The sequence below is a fragment of the Cibotium barometz genome, chromosome 2, assembly GCF_041138505.1.
Source record: "Cibotium barometz isolate CiBa-2024 chromosome 2, ASM4113850v1, whole genome shotgun sequence".
Lineage (NCBI taxonomy): Eukaryota > Viridiplantae > Streptophyta > Polypodiopsida > Cyatheales > Cibotiaceae > Cibotium > Cibotium barometz.
In genome coordinates, this window is record NC_141047.1 from 73386598 (window position 1) to 73404942 (window position 18345).

Here is an 18345-nt window from a genome sequence, read left to right on the forward strand (position 1 = left end):
ATCCTTGAAGGCCCCCCCAAGTAGGTACAAAAATCAAGTGATGCCAATCTATAACTTCTGTATTAGCTGACTCATCCCCTCTTTTTCCAACTTATTCACACATATATTACAGACTAGCACATACACATAATTTTGTGCATCAAATTTGTCACATCCAATCCAACAGAAGACTCATTCTGAAATACAATAGAATTCCTAGTAACCTAAAGTTCCCACAAACAACAAGCTTCGATAATGCCAAAGAGTACATCTGTAGCCTCATCATTAGAGATCCACTTCCCTAATATCCAAACTCCCAATGAACCTAAATCCTTAAACAATGCTCAACCCACTTTCCAATTTTTTCCCATGCACCTCCGATGGTGGCTGGACAATCCCAGAATGCATGTTTTCCATCTTCCAAAAAGCAGTTCTACATCTGGGGCAGCACCCATTGGTAAAGTTTTTTTGGAGGGTATGCATGTGGGCTTGGCTGACTGCCTCTCTCCCTCAAGTTCCCCTGCAATGGCATTTGCTTCCCCACACACGAGAGACCCTCAAGAGGGACAGAGAACAACTCCATCGCCCCCACACAACAAAGGGACAAAGAATAGCTCCATCGCCCCCCACATGATAGAGAGATGGAGAGAGAACAGGGAAATAAAGAATAAACTTTACATCGCTCCCACAAGATAGATGCAAACAGACAACAGGGAGAGAGATAGTGGAGGTGACTACTCGAAGAAGCCATTTGGCATTTATCGTCGATCAGGGAAGCCACCTCAAAAGGAAGCATTGCAAAGCATGAACCATTGTCTTCATCCCATAAGCCAAAGAGGTTGAAGATTTCTGGTTTTTCATCAACAAACTCACTTTTTTGAGTGGTTTAAAATTTGGGCTCATGTACACTAAGTGCTCATCTTTAATGTTGTAGAACCTGTAGAGGTAAAGTATTTGAAGCAGGTCTAATTGGACAACTTGACTTATCAGTGACTAGTTTAGTTGATGTACTCCAAGATGCACATGCTTTGAATATTATAAACAGGGATATTTGCCAGGAAAATATAATGGTTGCATTGCAAAGAGCCTGCATACGAGAAAACGTAGGCTCTTCATACATGACTGGGGATTTGCTGAAAAGATTGACTGCAAGCATGGTAGGTTCTGTGGAAGCATACAAACTACATCTGATAATGTGATCCTGCAGTTCATTGAAGGTACAAGACATTTGGTATATACAGCTGCTGATGACCTCATATCTCTTGTGTGGTGCATTTTTCATGTTAGGTATTTAAATGAGTTGCAGACTGTTAATGGCGTACCCAGAGTTCTCAAATGCATTACAAAGTCTATATTATATGGGAAAGGGAAAGGGAGGGTCTTACCAATTGCCTTATGGATTGGTCAAGGGCAGTGTCTACTCCACAATTACAACAAAAGCTTTTGTGCATGTTGGTTACATGATACCTATTAGGGTTTGAAGGTACAAGCTTAATGAAAGTGAGTAAGTGGTTGAGGCAAATACTCAAACCAATAAGGTACATCATTCTTGGCTCAAAAAGGAGAGGGCATGGCTCATAATGTTGCCAATGCCTCTTACAAAGATAATGCCAAGAGATGCTTAAAAACATGACAAACAACAAGGTAGAGCACTTAGTGATGTTATGCTCAACCTTACAACTCATCTTAGAAGATGAAAATGTTGAATATGCAGCAGAATAACATGCCTTGGGCTTGGGAAATGAGAGCATATGGCTTATGACATGCCTCTGCCTCTTACAAACACTGAGACAATTTTGCAATTTTGGTTGAATCTTGAGATGAGCAAAAAACAATTGTGGATGACTGCACATCAAGCTACTGCCCAAAGGGAGTATGATGTCTTGAAGAAGGCGTTTGAAGTAATTGAACAGCTAACACAATCATGTGCTAATTAGAATCAGGCTCTTTTTGGAGCCATGCTATGGCAGAGGGGTTTGTGCCCCAGCAGCAGAGTGGTTCTCATACATTGTGCCCTGGTTGACGGGTTTTCATGTAGGCAAAATTTTCATTGTAATTGTGACTTGGTAGAGGGGTTTACATACATTGTGGTTGTGCCCTGGCCTTGTGATCATGTGTTCTGACTTCCTCTCTCTGTGCGAGAGAACTATATTTTCTAGTTATGTCCGCTGCTACTATGAGGATTGTTAAAAGTGAAAAGGGTTAGTTGAAGCATCCAAATTGGAAGTAAAGGGATATAGAAGATTGATATGGTAAGTAAAGGGGTAGTAGATTCCCATTATATTAATGGAAGGATGTCATCCTGGTAAGAAGACGTGAGCGTATTGTTGATTTCATTCCTATTTGACTCTCCTATAATGCCTATACACACTCCCATCGCACCTATACACACTCCCATCGCACCTATACACACACTCCCTTTCACATGAGATATGAATAATCCCTACATTTATGAAATCCAGGAGTCCTATTTGGCTATGGGTATTGGCTGTGGATATCCAAGAGTCCTATGTGGGTGTGGATTTGGGAGTCCTATGTGGGTGTGGGTATTTGGGAGTCCTATGTGAGTGTGGATGACTGTATGTATTTGTTGTTATTCTTGTTATTGCCCTTAAAAGATAACACCACCCAACGCTCACACTCCGATACACACTTCCACATACTCTTATAACACCCCCACTCATCCGCACCCATACACATACTCCACCCTATGGGTCTCTAAGTAAATTGGATGATGATGACAATAATGTAGCATGTCAAATTGGTTGAATCAATACACTACTTACACAAGGGTCTGCACTACTTATGATGGGTCTACACCACTTAGACATGGGTATCAATCCACTACTTACACAAGGGTCTACATTACTTAGTCTCTTGCGCAGTCACTAGGGCATGCTTGGGCTTGAGTGGCATGTGTGCATGGTCTCATTGCAATAGGCGGCGGGGCTGACCAGGTGATGGTGGCAGGGATGGCGAGGAGAGAGAGAGAAAGAGAGCAAAAAATGAAGGAAGGAATACTGCACTGATTGAAGATGAATGTTGATCTAGATTGATCAGTCCTTGCACGTCAGTGAGGGCATCTAATCAGGCTGAGATGAATGGCAGCACCAATGTCGAAGAGGCATGGAGACTAGAGTGCTGAAATCTGTTGACGCTTAGGGCATCTAATCAGGCTGAGATGAATGGCAGCACCAATGTCAAAGAGGCATGGAGACTAGAGTGCTGAAATCTGTAAGAAGAAGCGTGTGGGACTGAGGGGGGCTACTATACTGTGTCGTGGCGGTGTGGCCTTTGAATCCTTTGAATCCTTTGGCTCCTTCTCCTTTGGGGGTACTTTTGCTAGCACTTCTCCTTGGGATGAGTTTCCTTCCCACATTTCTTTTTGGCCTTGTTTGTGGGCAACCGGCCCTATTTTAGAGGCTCTTCGGGCCCATTTTGAGGGAGGTGCCCTATTTTGGGGGTGGCGCCATATCGGTGGCCACTTTTGAGACAATCGGCCTATTTTTGGGGGCCGCCACAGCAGACAGCAAGTTTGCCACTTTTGGCAGATGTGGGCTATTTGGATATCCAAGATCGGAGAGGGGTACAAAAACAACATTGATGTGGTGGTTTTGGTTGGTTGGTCCACAAGGGTCCCCAAAGCAAAAAGTGAACTATTCCACTGTTGGGCTTGTACCTTGGTGGGATTGTACCTTGGTGAGATTGATCTACGTGGGCTTGAAGGGATAGCATGAAAGTGAGTAACACCTCACTCTTTTGCAGGAGCGGCTCTCATACCATCGAGGAATGGGGATAAGCTCATCCTATTGTTTGGAAAGGAGATCGAGGCACACCTCTGTGTTGTGTGACAAACTGTATTGCCTTGTGCAAATAGTAGGTTGTCTTCCTCTAGTCACTACAATGAAGCCTAGCTTTGATTGCTAGCCATGCTCACCTTAGTCTTCTTGCCACCTTGCCCTTCCTCCCATTCCCTCTTCTACATGCCTCTCCTAGTATCTTGAACTACCTCATGACCTCAACAAAGAATTGTATATCCTTAGTCCTCTTGTTTCCAACCATGATAAAGTTATGGAAGTGTAGGTGAAGGAGAGTAATCATCTCCTTTTCATCCGATTGAAAGAAGGCATGCTTGATATTCCTATACATAATATCAACCTTCTCATTTGGTTTCATAATGGTATATCTTAATTCATTTATGTGTGCCTCTAATGATCCAGACAGCTTCCGCTCTTTCCCACCAAAGGTAGGCCTTATCCATAGATTTGAGGAAAAGAGAAAGGAGGAGTTGGAGTGCAACCTTTAAGCCTACATTGAGCTTATTTCAGGGAGTATTTAGCTCAATATTCATCAGGGCTAGAAATACCAAAACGTTTTTTTGTTGCTCCTCCCGGCATTGACCATTAAAGAGGGGGTTAGAGAGAGCTACCATTAGAAGAGGAGCTAAGAGGAGGGAGCCAAGAATTGCCATCCAAGAGAGAAGGCTTGCTATCACAAGAGAAGGAGCTAACAGTGCACAAGTAAACCAAGGCCATGCATGATGAGAGGTATGGGTTTAAAAATTTGATGTGTCCATCATTAAAATGCTCAGGGTGTGATGGCAATTAAGTGCATGGGCTAGGGGGTACCTACTCCTCCACCATCACTGACACTCACCCATTGGACGGGTGAAGGGCTAGGGTGTATAAGAGAGAGGGTCCACCTGCAGCCTGTGCTCTGATGCATGCGGAGTGCATTGATTGAGTGCTATAATTTCTTTTTCTCATCAATTTTGAATGAGATAGTCAAACCTTTTTTATTATTGTGGTGTGCACCATGTTGACATGTGCATTCACCCACTTTACTACACATCCACAATATAGTTACACATGTTGCACACATAGACATGCACCCTTGGACTCCTACACTTGTGTTTCCTTGCATGCAACCACTCATGCATGCCACACATAGATACACACCACACGCCATACACACTACACACACAACCCACCGACACACCCACATACACACATAGACATGCACCCTTGGACTCCTACACTTGTGTTTCCTTGCATGCAACCACTCATGCATGCCACACATAGATACACACCACACGCCATACACACTACACACACAACCCACCGACACACCCACATACACACATATATACACCACATATGCACACACACATACACATGCTAACCACACACACACATATATACACCACATGCACACACACATATACACATGCTAACCACACACATATACACATGCTAACCACACACAGACACACACCTACGCATAGCCAGATAGACACACACTCCTACACACACAAACCTCACTATAAGTAGCAGAGACACATAGTTGGTAGGAGACACCCATAGTTAGGTAGGAGACATCCATAGTCAGGTAGGAAAGACCCATAGTTGGGTAGCAAAGACCCATACCTAGGTAGGAGACACCCATAGGTAGGTATAGACATATGGGTGGTGTCAGGGAGCTAACGAATGAAATGGTGGAGAAGGAGATTCCCACATTCAATAATTTATATGTAGAAGTTCTACTTCTTTTCCATTTCATTCACTAGCATGAAATTCAAAGTCTCATAAACATCGGACCCAATTGTACATAGTAGAGACCCCACAGGTGCACTATGAATGTAGTAGTTACACATGGGGTCTCTACTATGTACACTTGGGTCTCTTCTCTCTACACATGCATCTCCACAAAATATAAATGGGCCTCTCTACTATGAGAATAGAAAGGGATCTTTGTGGAATCACAGAATGAGGTCAAAATTTAAAGGCTTAGTAGGTCACAAAAAGGACTTTTATCCCTGAACCACACAAAGTTACAAGATTCATTTTCATAGACTTTTTGCACATACATATGTAATATTTAAGCTTTGGCTTTCCACATATGTACAAATGGGTCTCCATTAACTACACACATTGGCATGTGTGTAGTTAGTTCTATATTTAAACATAGCTCTCTACTTACTTACATTTGGGTCTACACTACTTATAATCTGTCTATGCCTACCTATGGGTCTCACCTACCTATGGGTCTTTGTTACCCAACTATGTGTCTCCACTACTTATATATGGGTTAGAACATGGATATAGAATAGATTGGCTATACTACGATTGTTCTATGGATCGTTGCTCTGGTTAGAGGAGTCTACGCTAATATCATGTGGGTCTATGTAACATGGATCTTTGCTATGCTTACATGTGTCTCGTTAATGATTATATGGGTCTCCACTAAGGTTAGATGGGTCTTTGCTATTCTAACATGAGTCTTTGCTATGTTTACATGGGTCTCTACTATACAAGTATACATGGGTCTTTGCTATGTTTACATGGGTCTCTACTATACTAGTATGGCTATTTGGTATCTTTACATGGGTCTCCGAAATTGTTAGATGGGTCTCTAGTATTGTTATATGGTTCTGTACTAATTTCACGTGGGGATTGTGCAATTCTAACATGGGTTTGTGCAGTTCTAACATGGGTCTTTGTTGTGTTTGCATGGGTCTCCTTTGGGACTACATGGGTCTTTACTGCGTTTGCATGGGTGTCTCATATTTGTTGCATGGATCTCCATTCGTACACAATCTTCTTATATGATTATGGTTAGATAGGTCTTTAATATTAGTACATGGGTCTCAACTTCTCTAACATGGGGCTTTCCTATGTTTGCATGGATTTTTACGGTTTCAACCTAGGTCTTTGCTGTGTTTGCATGGATCTCCTCTAGGATTACATGGGCCTCCACTATGGTTAGATGGCTCTTCACTATTCTTACATGGGTCTCTTATGATTGTTGCATGGATCTCCATTCATCCATGATTACACAGCCCCATAGTCTCCACTAGTCTCATGTCTACTACTTATAATGGGGCTCTATTACCCACACATGTAAGTAATAAAGACCCATTTTTGTGAGGCAAAGAGACCCATGTGTGGGTAGAGGAGACCAATGTGTGGGTAGAGGAGACCAATGTGTGGGTAGACCAGATACAATATAAGTAGTGGACACCATTGTGCAGCAAGTGGAGACCCATATAGTGGAGAGTTTGCTTTACGCTCTGTACTACTCTAGCACAGGTGTAAGCTTTGCTGAAATGCATGTCTTCTATGATTACATGGCTCTCTTATATGATTACTACGAGCATCTACACCAAAAATACATGGATATAGGAATAGATTAGTCTCTTATGATTGTTCCATGGATCTTCGCACTGCTTAAGGAGTCTACACTATTTTCAAAGGTCTTTGCGATTCTAACATGGTCTTTGCTATTCTATCTAACAGAGTCGTGTTAGGACAGTAGAGGCCCATGTCATCTTGGGGCAAACTCTCATGTTAGAATAACTGGTCATCACACCAATAAAGTATCTCTACTACGAGACCGAAGGAATGGAGGTCTATGCATAATCACATTCGAGACGGGTGTAATTATAAAATCTCTCTTCAAGAGACGAGAGGAATAGAGGTCTATGCCATCTTAGAGACTCATGTAATCATGGATAAATGGAGTTCCATGGAACAACAAATATAGGTAATAGTCATAGTAGAGACCCATGTAAGATTACTAAAGACCCATCTAACCATAGCGGAGACCCATGTAAGCATAGAAAAGACCATGTTAGAATTACAGAGACCCACTTGATATTAGCGTAGACTCCTCTAACTATAGCAACGATCCATAGAACAATCATAGTATAGCCAATCTGTTCTTATATCCATGTATTTATGGCGTAGATCCTCGTAAGTAATCATATGAGAGAGCCACGTAATTATGGAAGACATCCATTTCAATAAAGTGAACACCTGTGTTATAGTAGTAGAGAACTATGTGATGATGGCGGAGACCCATGCAAACACATCAAAGACACTAGGGAGGGGAACCATGTGATAATCTTCATGGAGACCCATATAACCATTTTGGAGGCCCATGTAGTTAAGGAAGATCCATCTAAACATAGTGGTGACAAACAAAATCACTCTGATAGACGGAATGGAGATCCATGTATTAGAGACCTGCAACAAGCATTGCCAAGACCCCCGTTTGAACAGAAGAGACCCATTACAGAAGGTGAGGATAGTTTAATAGGTCTTCAATTATCTCCACCCATCATATGCTCACTTTTTTGGCCCACCAACCTGGGCCATCTAATACCTACACATGAATGAACTCAGGTCCGTGTGGTGCCCACCACGAGTAGAGAAGACCCGTATAGACATGCTTCCTTACCACATAGTCATAGAATGGTATTCACTACCCACACATGGATCTCGACTAGTTGTAAATGGATCTCCACACATGGATCTCGACTAGTTGTAAATGGATCTCCACACATGGATCTCGACTAGTTGTAAATGGATCTCCACTACCATACATGGGTTTGGACTAGTTGTAAATGGATCTCCACTACCATACATGGGTCTGGACTAGTTGTAAATGGATCTCCACTAGCTACACATGGGCCTTGATTAATAATGGCTCTCCACTAGCTACATATGGGTCTTGACGCGTGGGGAGAGGAGCCCCATAGTCTCCACTAGTCATGTCCACTACCTATAATGGGACTCTATTACCCACACATGTAAGTAATAGAGACCCATTTGTGAAGCAAAGAGACCCATGTGTGGGTAGAGGAGACCAATGTGTGGGTAGACGAGATACACTATAAGTAGTGGACACCATTGTGGAGCAAGTGGAGACCCATGTAGGGGAGAGTCTGCTTTAAGCACTATGTGACTATGTCTCCAGTATACGTACGTGGAGAAGTGGTAAAGAAGCATGTCCACTCCCAACTCACTGTAGTGTCTTCTACGATCTTGGCATACACTATAAGTAGTGGACACCATTGTGGAGCAAGTGGAGACCCATGTAGGGGAGAGTCTGCTTTAAGCACTATGTGACTATGTCTCCAGTATACATACGTGGAGAAGTGGTAAAGAAGCATGTAGGGGAGAGTCTGCTTTAAGCACTATGTGACTATGTCTTCAGTATACATACGTGGAGAAGTGGTAAAGAAGCACGTCCACTCCCAACTCACTGTAGTGTCTTCTACGATCTTGGCATCTGCTCGCTCATCCAAGATATTATCAGATTAGATGCACGCACACACGCACACAGAAAGAATTATATTGATTTCCTTGTGGGGGGTTTTTGCCAGGGTCATTGCAATAAAACCCTTACAATGTATGTGTGGGGGGTTTTGTCGAGGTATAAATCCCTTACAATAACTATGTAACCCTTGCAATGTGTCGTGCCTTGCAGCAAGACGAATATAACCAGTGGAGGAGTATCCTGACTATGGGCAATTAGGCGACTTGCAACTAGCACCCTCACATAAGGGCACCAAATAAATATAACAAGCAGGAGAAATTTGGTTGATAAGCCTTCCATTGTAATCCCTGCAATGTATATGCTACCCTTGCACACTATGACAAAATTATACGACGTTTACAATATGTGTGGGTAGTTTTGCCAGGGTCATTGCAATGAAACCCTTACAATGTATGTGTGGGTAGTTTTGCCAGGGTCATTGCAATAAAACCCTTACAATGTATGTGTGGGGGGTTTTGCCAGGGTATAAAACCCTAACAATAAATATGTAACCCTTGCAATGTGTCGTGCCACCCTTACAATAACTATGTAACCTTTGCAATGTGCCATGCTTTGCAACAAGACGAATAGAACCAGTGGAGTATCCTGACTAAGGGCCCAGTTTGGTGACTTGCAAACCAGCAGCCTCACATAAGGGCAGCAAATAAATATTAGAAGCAAGAGAAATTTGGTTGATAAGCCTTCCAATGTAATCCATGTAAGGCTATCCTTACACACTATGACAATTACGAAGGTTACAATGTAAGTGTGGTGTATGTGTGGGAGTTTTGCCAAGGTCATTGCAATAAAACCCTTACAATGTATGTGTGGGGGACAGGGCTGATTTTTGATGGGTGCCCCTACCCATCAAAGTTTTCTGATGGGTGCCTCGAATTATCAGCCGTATTTTAACATTGTAGGATATGACTCCCTTTTAGGCTTTCTTTGGAAAGAAAGCTTTGGTATCTCACTTATGTGCTTGGTGGTATTGTACTCATTTCAAGCTCACAAGAGGGCTTCAACTAAGTGGTGTAGACCCATCATAAGTAGTGCAGACCCTTGTGTAAGTAGTGTATTGATTCAACCGATTTGACATGCTACATTATTGTCATCATCATTCAATTTACTTAGAGACCCATAGGGTGGAGTATATAGCCACACCATGCCTTTTCTTTCCTATCCACACGGGCTATCCATGAAGCTCTTTTATTGGAGAAGGAATAGATTATGAACTTTTTAAATATGATGTATTCTATGTTGCATAATGCAAAGGTGATGCTGCCAGAATACTACCGGAATGTTTATAGCTTCCCAAAGACTCTAGAGGATTGTATTACAAGTTCCCTTAATTCAATTCTTTTTTTCGGGGGGGGGCGTCTAACTCAAGAATCTAGTCCTCAATGGTGTATTCTCTCTCTCGTTTCACCCACTCATTTTCACCCACACACACACTCTCTTCCTCTCCTTCTCTCTCTCTCTCTCTCTCTCTCTCTCTCTCTCTCTCTCTCTCTCTCTCTCTCTCTCTCTCTCTCTCTCACGTTCAACTTAATGATCAAGTTGCAAAACTTCAAGCCAAGATTAAGAATGTCATAAAGGTAAATGCTCATATTAAGGAAGCTATGTTGTTGTGTCATTGCACAAGTTAAGGTTTATGTCTCTCCCATTTGTGGTTTTCCATTTAGTTTAGGTTTCGGCATTTAAATAAAGGTGAGTATTGTTTCAGGTAGTGGGTGGGGACCCGGACTCTTTTTTTTTTCTCGCAATGCCGCATGCGAACATGGGCGAACATTTTTATTTATTGATAATGCAGGGAGCTGAACCCACACACCCCACTACACACCCACACACTCAAACCGCTGCGCCAAACTCCCCCATTAGTGGGTGGGGACCCGGACTCTTACCCTTCTATGAACTTTGAGGCGTTAAGTCTCAAACATCTACGCTTCTCTAGACTTTGAGGGGTAATGTGACATTTCATAATCATTATCTTTGCGTAAGGGTCTGACAGAATCTTGCATTCATGAGCTCTTCCGGATTGCGTGCAGGCAATCTGTCAAATCTGTGAATAGGTATAAGCACATAGTCATTATCTCTGCATAAGGGTCTGACATAATCTTGCATTCATCATCATGAGCTCTTCCGGATTGCGTGCAAGCAATCTGTCAAATCTGTGAATAGGTATACACACATAGCTCCCACATGGAGAACAAAGCACTTTCTAAGTGTTCTTGCTGTGGTGGCTCCCATGGAGTAACCGCCACCCTCCATTGCTAGGCGCTCCAAAAGATTCATGATTCAGGATGAGGCCAAGAATTAGGTCTCGATGGACTCGGTGGTTCATAATCTGCAGGGAGCAAGCCTTACTGACATAGCTCAGTCGATGGACTCGGTGGTTCATAATCTGCAGGGAGCAAGCCTTACTGACATAGCTCAGTCGTCGGACATGAGGAGGGGTAATAAAAGGCAGACCTCAGAAGATTCTTGGCCAAAGTCATCTAGCTCTTCACTGTCAGAGGACAGGGCATGGTCTGTCATCGTTGCCGATGTGGAGCAATCTACTTGAATTCTTTAACCATGATAGCGATGTAGTAAAGCTAGGTATTCCGGTTGCCCAAGAGATGCCATCTTTAGTGGTTCAGCATTAAGGACAATATCAAGGCCATTTCTGCAACCTACCCAGAGTATAATCCTCTGACAGTAGGCAATGTTGCTGCTGCCCTTTCAAAAGCCAGGAAACACAATCAAGGTAACATACACAACATACTTTTGCATTTGTAATGTCTGTCCTGCCTCATTTATACAAGAAATCCTGTTAATAGATTTGCTACTAGTGGTAGTAATGTCTGGCTCGTCTCATGTATGCAAGAAATCTTATTGTAGATTCGCGTGCAGCACTGAGACAAGAAGATTAATTCTAATTATTTTGTGCTGAAGGTGTGCGGGGACATGGGAAGTCATCAAAGATGGACTTTAGCAATCTGTCATTCAAGATTTCACACTCGTATCAAGCGTGCAAAAGCAACTGAAGTTGACCGAACATTTCCTTAGCTGCTTAAAAGTAGCCAAGCACAGGAGCTATGGGGAGGGGAAAGTATGTGGAATTCTTGTGTACAGTTGAAGAGCATGGAGGATGCCATGGAAACACTCCAGCCATTTGTTTCCTCCTGTAAGCAATGTTTTTTTGATTATGAGGTTGTATCTACCAAAAGAATTATTACTGGCACTCTCAGGCTTGACGTGATTATAAAGTTAAGGGGTAGTAGGGCCGTGGAACCCACATCTGTAGGTGCGATTCTCAGTTTATACTCCTCAGGTGAGGCATCGTGTTTTGACAATGATTTTTCTGTTGGGCAACTAATCACATATGGACAAGAGTTTTTGAACAAAATTCCTGACAGACTTTCAGTTGTTTTGGGTATAATAGATTTGCATCACATATGCTGGTTTCATCTCACCCGCTCTGTAGACTAGAAGATGATGATGTTGCTCTAGGTGGGTTCAAGGTTACTAGGAGCAACACTACCTCTCTTGTGAAAGAGAGCATTGGTGGCTTTTTAAGGGTGGAACCTACTTCATTAAGTGTGTTAATGTACTGGACGACAGATTTGCCATTAGGTTGGACAATCATAGGTTACTTGGGAAGTGGGAAGAGACTAGTCATGTCTATGAAGTTGATTGTGGCAATGAAACACATTGTGCATTAAAAGTTCTTAAATGTGAGCATGAAGACGTCCTCTAAGAAGGAAGGCCCTCATTGCCCATGGAGGAGGTATGGTATTCAAGGAAGCATCAAGCATGTTGAAGGAACATCTATAAGCAAACCACTTAAGCAAGGGTGCCAGCCTTGTTTTGATCATTGTGTGAGAATGGTCAAGGTGGAAAGCATGTGGAAGCAATGCCATGTATGTCTAAAGCATGACAACTACAAGAAGTCAAGCAAGCACAAAGAGTGGGGTGCACCATCATTGAGGTGTACATCTTCATCGACATCAAATAAAGACTTAGATGGCATCATTGTTTTAGCCTCTAAGGCTCTAGGAACATAGTTGTAAGTCCTAGATAAACCACACCACCTATATTCCAAACCTTGTACGCCTAATGTTATAAAGGCATCCTATGTCCAATACCACCTATTCCATTCTTTCATAGTTGGTATTGAGGGGGGGTATTAAGAGACTAAGGTTATGTAAAAGGGGAAGCGAAGGGTGTGAGTGTGAAGGGACTTAAGGTCCACTAGCTCATCTATTTAAAGGTGGAGCTAGAAGGCAATTTGTATTGAGCAAGAAGCCTAGTTGTATTTGAGCAACTTAATAAGCAAGATATTTTTCTTGTATTTTGTGAGTCTCTCCTCTCCACACACACTTGATCTAGAATGAGCACCACGAATTCTAACAGGTTCAGCTATAGGCCATCTATAGCCTAGCAATAGTCCAGCTATATGTCATCCATCCATAGCCCAGACATCTCTAGTCATAGCCCAGTCATAATCCAATTATAGCCACACTCTTAGTACAACTATAGCCTACTACCTTGCCATAGTACAATCAGCTATAGCCCAGCCTCACTAGCTATAGCCCATAGATACACACACACATATATATTATGTATGTATGTGTATCTATAGGTATGTAAGCATGTATATATAAATAGTGTACATGTGTGTGTGTGTGTGTGTGAGAGAGAGAGAGAGAGAGAGAGATTACATGAAAGATGCATTCATTTGAGAGTGAGTACACCTCACCACTCATCCCTACCATTAAAATTTAATCTAAAATTTAATTAATTAAAATTATATATATGTGTAAATCTATTTAAGTGTGTGTGTGTGTGTGTGAGAGAGAGAGAGAGAGAGAGTTTCTATGTGAGAGAGTGCGTGAAGAGAGAGAGTGTATGTGTGTGTGCATGAGAGAGAGACAGTGCGTGAAGAGAGAGAGTGTGTGTGTGTGTGTGCATGAGAGTTTCTATGTGAGAGAGTGTGCGTGAAGAGAGAGAGAGTGTGTGTGTGTGTGTGAGAGAGAGAGAGAGAGAGAGGCTGAGAATTTCTATGTAAGAGATAGTTTGTGTGGGAGGAGATAGTGTGTGTTTTCATTAGTGTATGTGCGGTGTGTACATGTGTGTGTGTGTGTGAGAGAGAGAGAGAGAGAGACGACAGATAATTTCTACGTAGGAGATAGTTTGTGTGGGAGGAAGAGTGTGCGTTTAGATTAATGTATGTGCGGTGTGTACATGTGTGTGTGTGTGTGTGTGTGTGTGTGTGTGTGTGTGTGTGAGAGAGAGAGAGAGAGAGAGAGAGAGAGAGAGAGAGAGTATATGCATGCATGTGTGTACATCTGCATCTATGTGTAGAATGTGCTTGAGAGAGAGTATATGCATGCATGTGTGTACATCTGCATCTATGTGTAGAATGTGCTTGAGAGAGAGAGTGAGATGGGGCAGACCTAGAGAGAGAGAGAGAGAGAGATGTAATGAGGGAGGGTGAAAAGAGAGAGAAAGAGAATAAAAAGTATCTTTTAATAAAATATAAATTAAATAGAAAACATATATGTATATGTGTGTGTGTTTTTATTTACATTTATATATACATACATACATATGTATGTATATATATATACATATATATGTTTGTGTGTGTGTGTGTGTGTGTGTGTGTGTTTCGATGTGTGTATGATATATCTATCTATATATTTAAAAGTGACCACAACTTATCACCCATCTCCGCACATTAAAATTTATTCAAAATTAATTAAATTATGTCGATGTTTGTATTTATATTTTTAAATACATGTATATATGTATAAGTATATGTGTCTATATATAGGTTTATGTATCTAAAACATAATATTGTAGGGAAAAATAGTATTTTTAGAGATAAAATGCGCGTGCTTTTGAGAAAAAAATAAAATATTTGATCATTTAAAAATTTCCCTAGAAAATGAAACGATGTTTTTCTTTTAACAATTATGCCTCAACAGGATCGAAAATAGTTAATTACGACGAAAGACTCTCTTTTTTCTAAGGCATTTAAAGAAAAAACATGTATATATAAATAGTGTGCATGTGCATGTGCATATAGGCAGTAGTAGCCATTAGGGTTTTTGAGTGTTCAAATTTATAGGCAAGCATTAGGCCATTAGGGTTTTATATCTTAACCATGGACATTAGGTATGAAAACCCTAATATAATGATTAGCTAAATGAATTTTTATTTATTTCTACACCTATATGTTTTATACATTTTCACCTATAAGTATTGGCCATATGACTTTTTGATTTATGTCTTTACCTATATGGTTATGCATGTAAAAAGACTTATTAAAAAGAGTTGTCTAACGATAAAAATCTCATAACATCAACTATTTACATGAGATAATTAACAAAATGGACATTGAGTCATATGTTTATGGTTGTAGTCAGTCACCCACCCTAACCTAATCACAAGGGATAAAAAATAGTTGTTTGATGGATGGCATCATGGGGCTAAGAAGGATCATCCTTGGTGCACACCATTTACGAGAGACAATGTCCAAGTGTACAAATGTTAAAGTAAAGTTTTTGATGGTAGTTGTTTGTGAGGACCATAGATGTGAGTCGTTTTGGTAGTCATTTTGTAAGAGCACAAAATAAAAAAGGTTGCACTAGCCGTTGAATGGTTTGCTACTCCACAATGGTGAAGTATAGATAACTTTATGGTCTATTACGATTATAGGTGGATGTATGAGTTGAGTTGACAAGATAATTGTATGGTCTATTATGATTATAGGTGGATGTATGAATTGAGTGTGTGTGTGTGTGTGTGTGTGTGTGTGTGTGTGAGAGGAGAGAGAGAGAGAGAGAGAGAGAGAGAGAGAGATTACATGAAAGATGCATTTATTTGAGAGTGAGCACACCTCACCACTAATCCCTACCATTAAAATTTAATCTAAAATTTAATTAATTAAAATTATATATATGTGTGTAAATCTATTTAAGTGTGTGTGTGTGTGTGTGTGTGAGAGAGAGAGAGAGAGAGAGTTTCTATGTGAGAGAGTGTGCGTGAAGAGAGAGAGAGAGAGAGAGTGTGTGTGTGTGTGTGTGCATGAGAGAGAGAGAGAGAGAGAGAGAGAGAGAGAGAGGCTGAGAATTTCTCTGTAGGAGAGAGTGTGTGTGGGAGGAGATAGTATGTGTTTTCATTAGTGTATGTGCGGTGTGTACATGTGTGTGTGTGTGTGTGTGTGTGTGTGTGTGTGAGAGAGAGAGAGAGAGAGAGAGAGAGAGAGAGAGAGAGCGTATATGCATGCATGTGCGTACATTTGCATCTGTGTAGAATGTGCTTGAGAGAGAGAGAGAGAGAGAGAGAGAGAGAGAGAGAGAGAGAGATAATGAGGGAGGGTGAAAAGAGAGAGAAAGAGAATAAAAAGTATCTTTTAATAAAATATAAATTAAATAGAAAACATATATGTATATGTGTGTATACATGTGTGTGTGTTTTTATTTACATTTATATATACATACATACATATGTATGTATATATATATAGATATTTATGTTTGTGTGTGTGTGTGTGTGTGTGTGTTTAAATGTGTGTATGATATATCTATCTATATATTTAAAAGTATCACCCATCTCCGCACATTAAAATTTAATCAAAATTAATTAAATTATGTTGATGTTTGTATTTATATTTTTAAATACATGTATATATGTATAAGTATATGTGTCTATGTATAGGCTTATGTATCTAAAACATAATATTGTATATACTATATATTTACATATGTGTATGTGTGCGTGAGAGAGAGAGAGAGAGAGAGAGAGAGAGAGAGAGAGAGAGAGCGCTTCTATGTGTGGGAGAGTGTAAGAAGAGAGAGGGAGTGTGTGCATGTGTGTGTGTGTGTGTGTGAGAGAGAGAGAGAGAGAGAGAGAGAGAGAGCAGGTGTGTATATGTGTGTGCATGTGAGAAGAGAGAGAGAGAGTTTCAACATTTGAGAGTGTGTGTACGTGGCAGAGAGAGGGAGAGGGTCATGTGCATGTGCATGTGTGTGTGTGTGTGAGAGAGAGAGAGAGAGAGAGAGAGCACAACTTATCACCCATCTCCGCACATTAAAATTTAATCAAAATTAATTAAATTATGTCGATGTTTGTATTTATATTTTTAAATACATGTATATATGTATAAGTATATGTGTCTATGTATAGGTTTATGTATCTCAAACATAATATTGTATATACTATATATTTACATATGTGAATGTGTGCGTGAGAAAGAGAGAGAGAGAGAGAGAGAGAGAGAGATTGAAAGAGAGAGAGAGAGAGAGAGAGAGAGAGAGAGAGAGAGAGAGAGAGAGAGCGCTTCTATGTGTGGGAGAGTGTAAGAAGAGAGAGGGAGTGTGTGCATGTGTGTGTGTGTGTGTGTGAGAGAGAGAGAGAGAGCAGGTGTGTATATGTGTGTGCATGTGAGAGAGAGAGAGAGAGAGAGAGTTTCAACATTTGAGAGTGTGTGTACGTGACAGAGAGAGGGAGAGGGCATGTGTGTGTGTGTGTGTGTGTGAGAGAGAGAGAGAGAGAGAGATGGTTGTAGAGAGGGAATAGTTCTTTTCTGGAACCTTGGTCGGCCCGCAGCAACGCGCGGGTGCAATACTAGTATAGTTCAAAGTGCATAGAACATAGCTCATAGATCAGAGTTCTTTTCATAGTGCGTAGATCATCCTGCACTGCGGTACCCCTCTCTCTCTCTCTCTCTCTCTCTCTCTCTCTCTTTTGTGTTTGTGAGAGAGTCTCTCTGTGCAGCTGTGTGTGTGTGTGTGTGTGTGTGAGAGAGAGAGAGAGAGAGAGAGAGAGAGAGAGAGAGAGAGAGAGAGAAGCATGCACAGATGGTTGTGCTTGTGATGATTCAAAGGTTTCTTGTGTTAAGAAACTCCAGCTGCAATCCTCCTGAAAACATGTGCGACTCTTACCCTGGTAGTAGCAGAGGAACCACCATGATACTTCGCATGGATCCGCATTTGCAATGCTAGTAGCAGAGGAACCACCATGATACTTAAGTGGGTGCATGATACTTCGGTGGCCCTTACCCTGGTAGTAGCAAAGGAACCACCATGATACTTCGGTGGGTGTTGGCATATGAGTTGGGTATGGCGCCATCAAAGAAGTGTTTTTAGCAGCGGCCCTGCCTGCATTATTTGTCCCCGTCTTAAAGCCTCACCCCATTCTTCAGCTCATGTGATACCCCTTGCAATCTCAGCAGTTCATATTATGATTTCAGCATCATATATGAGTTCATATATCATT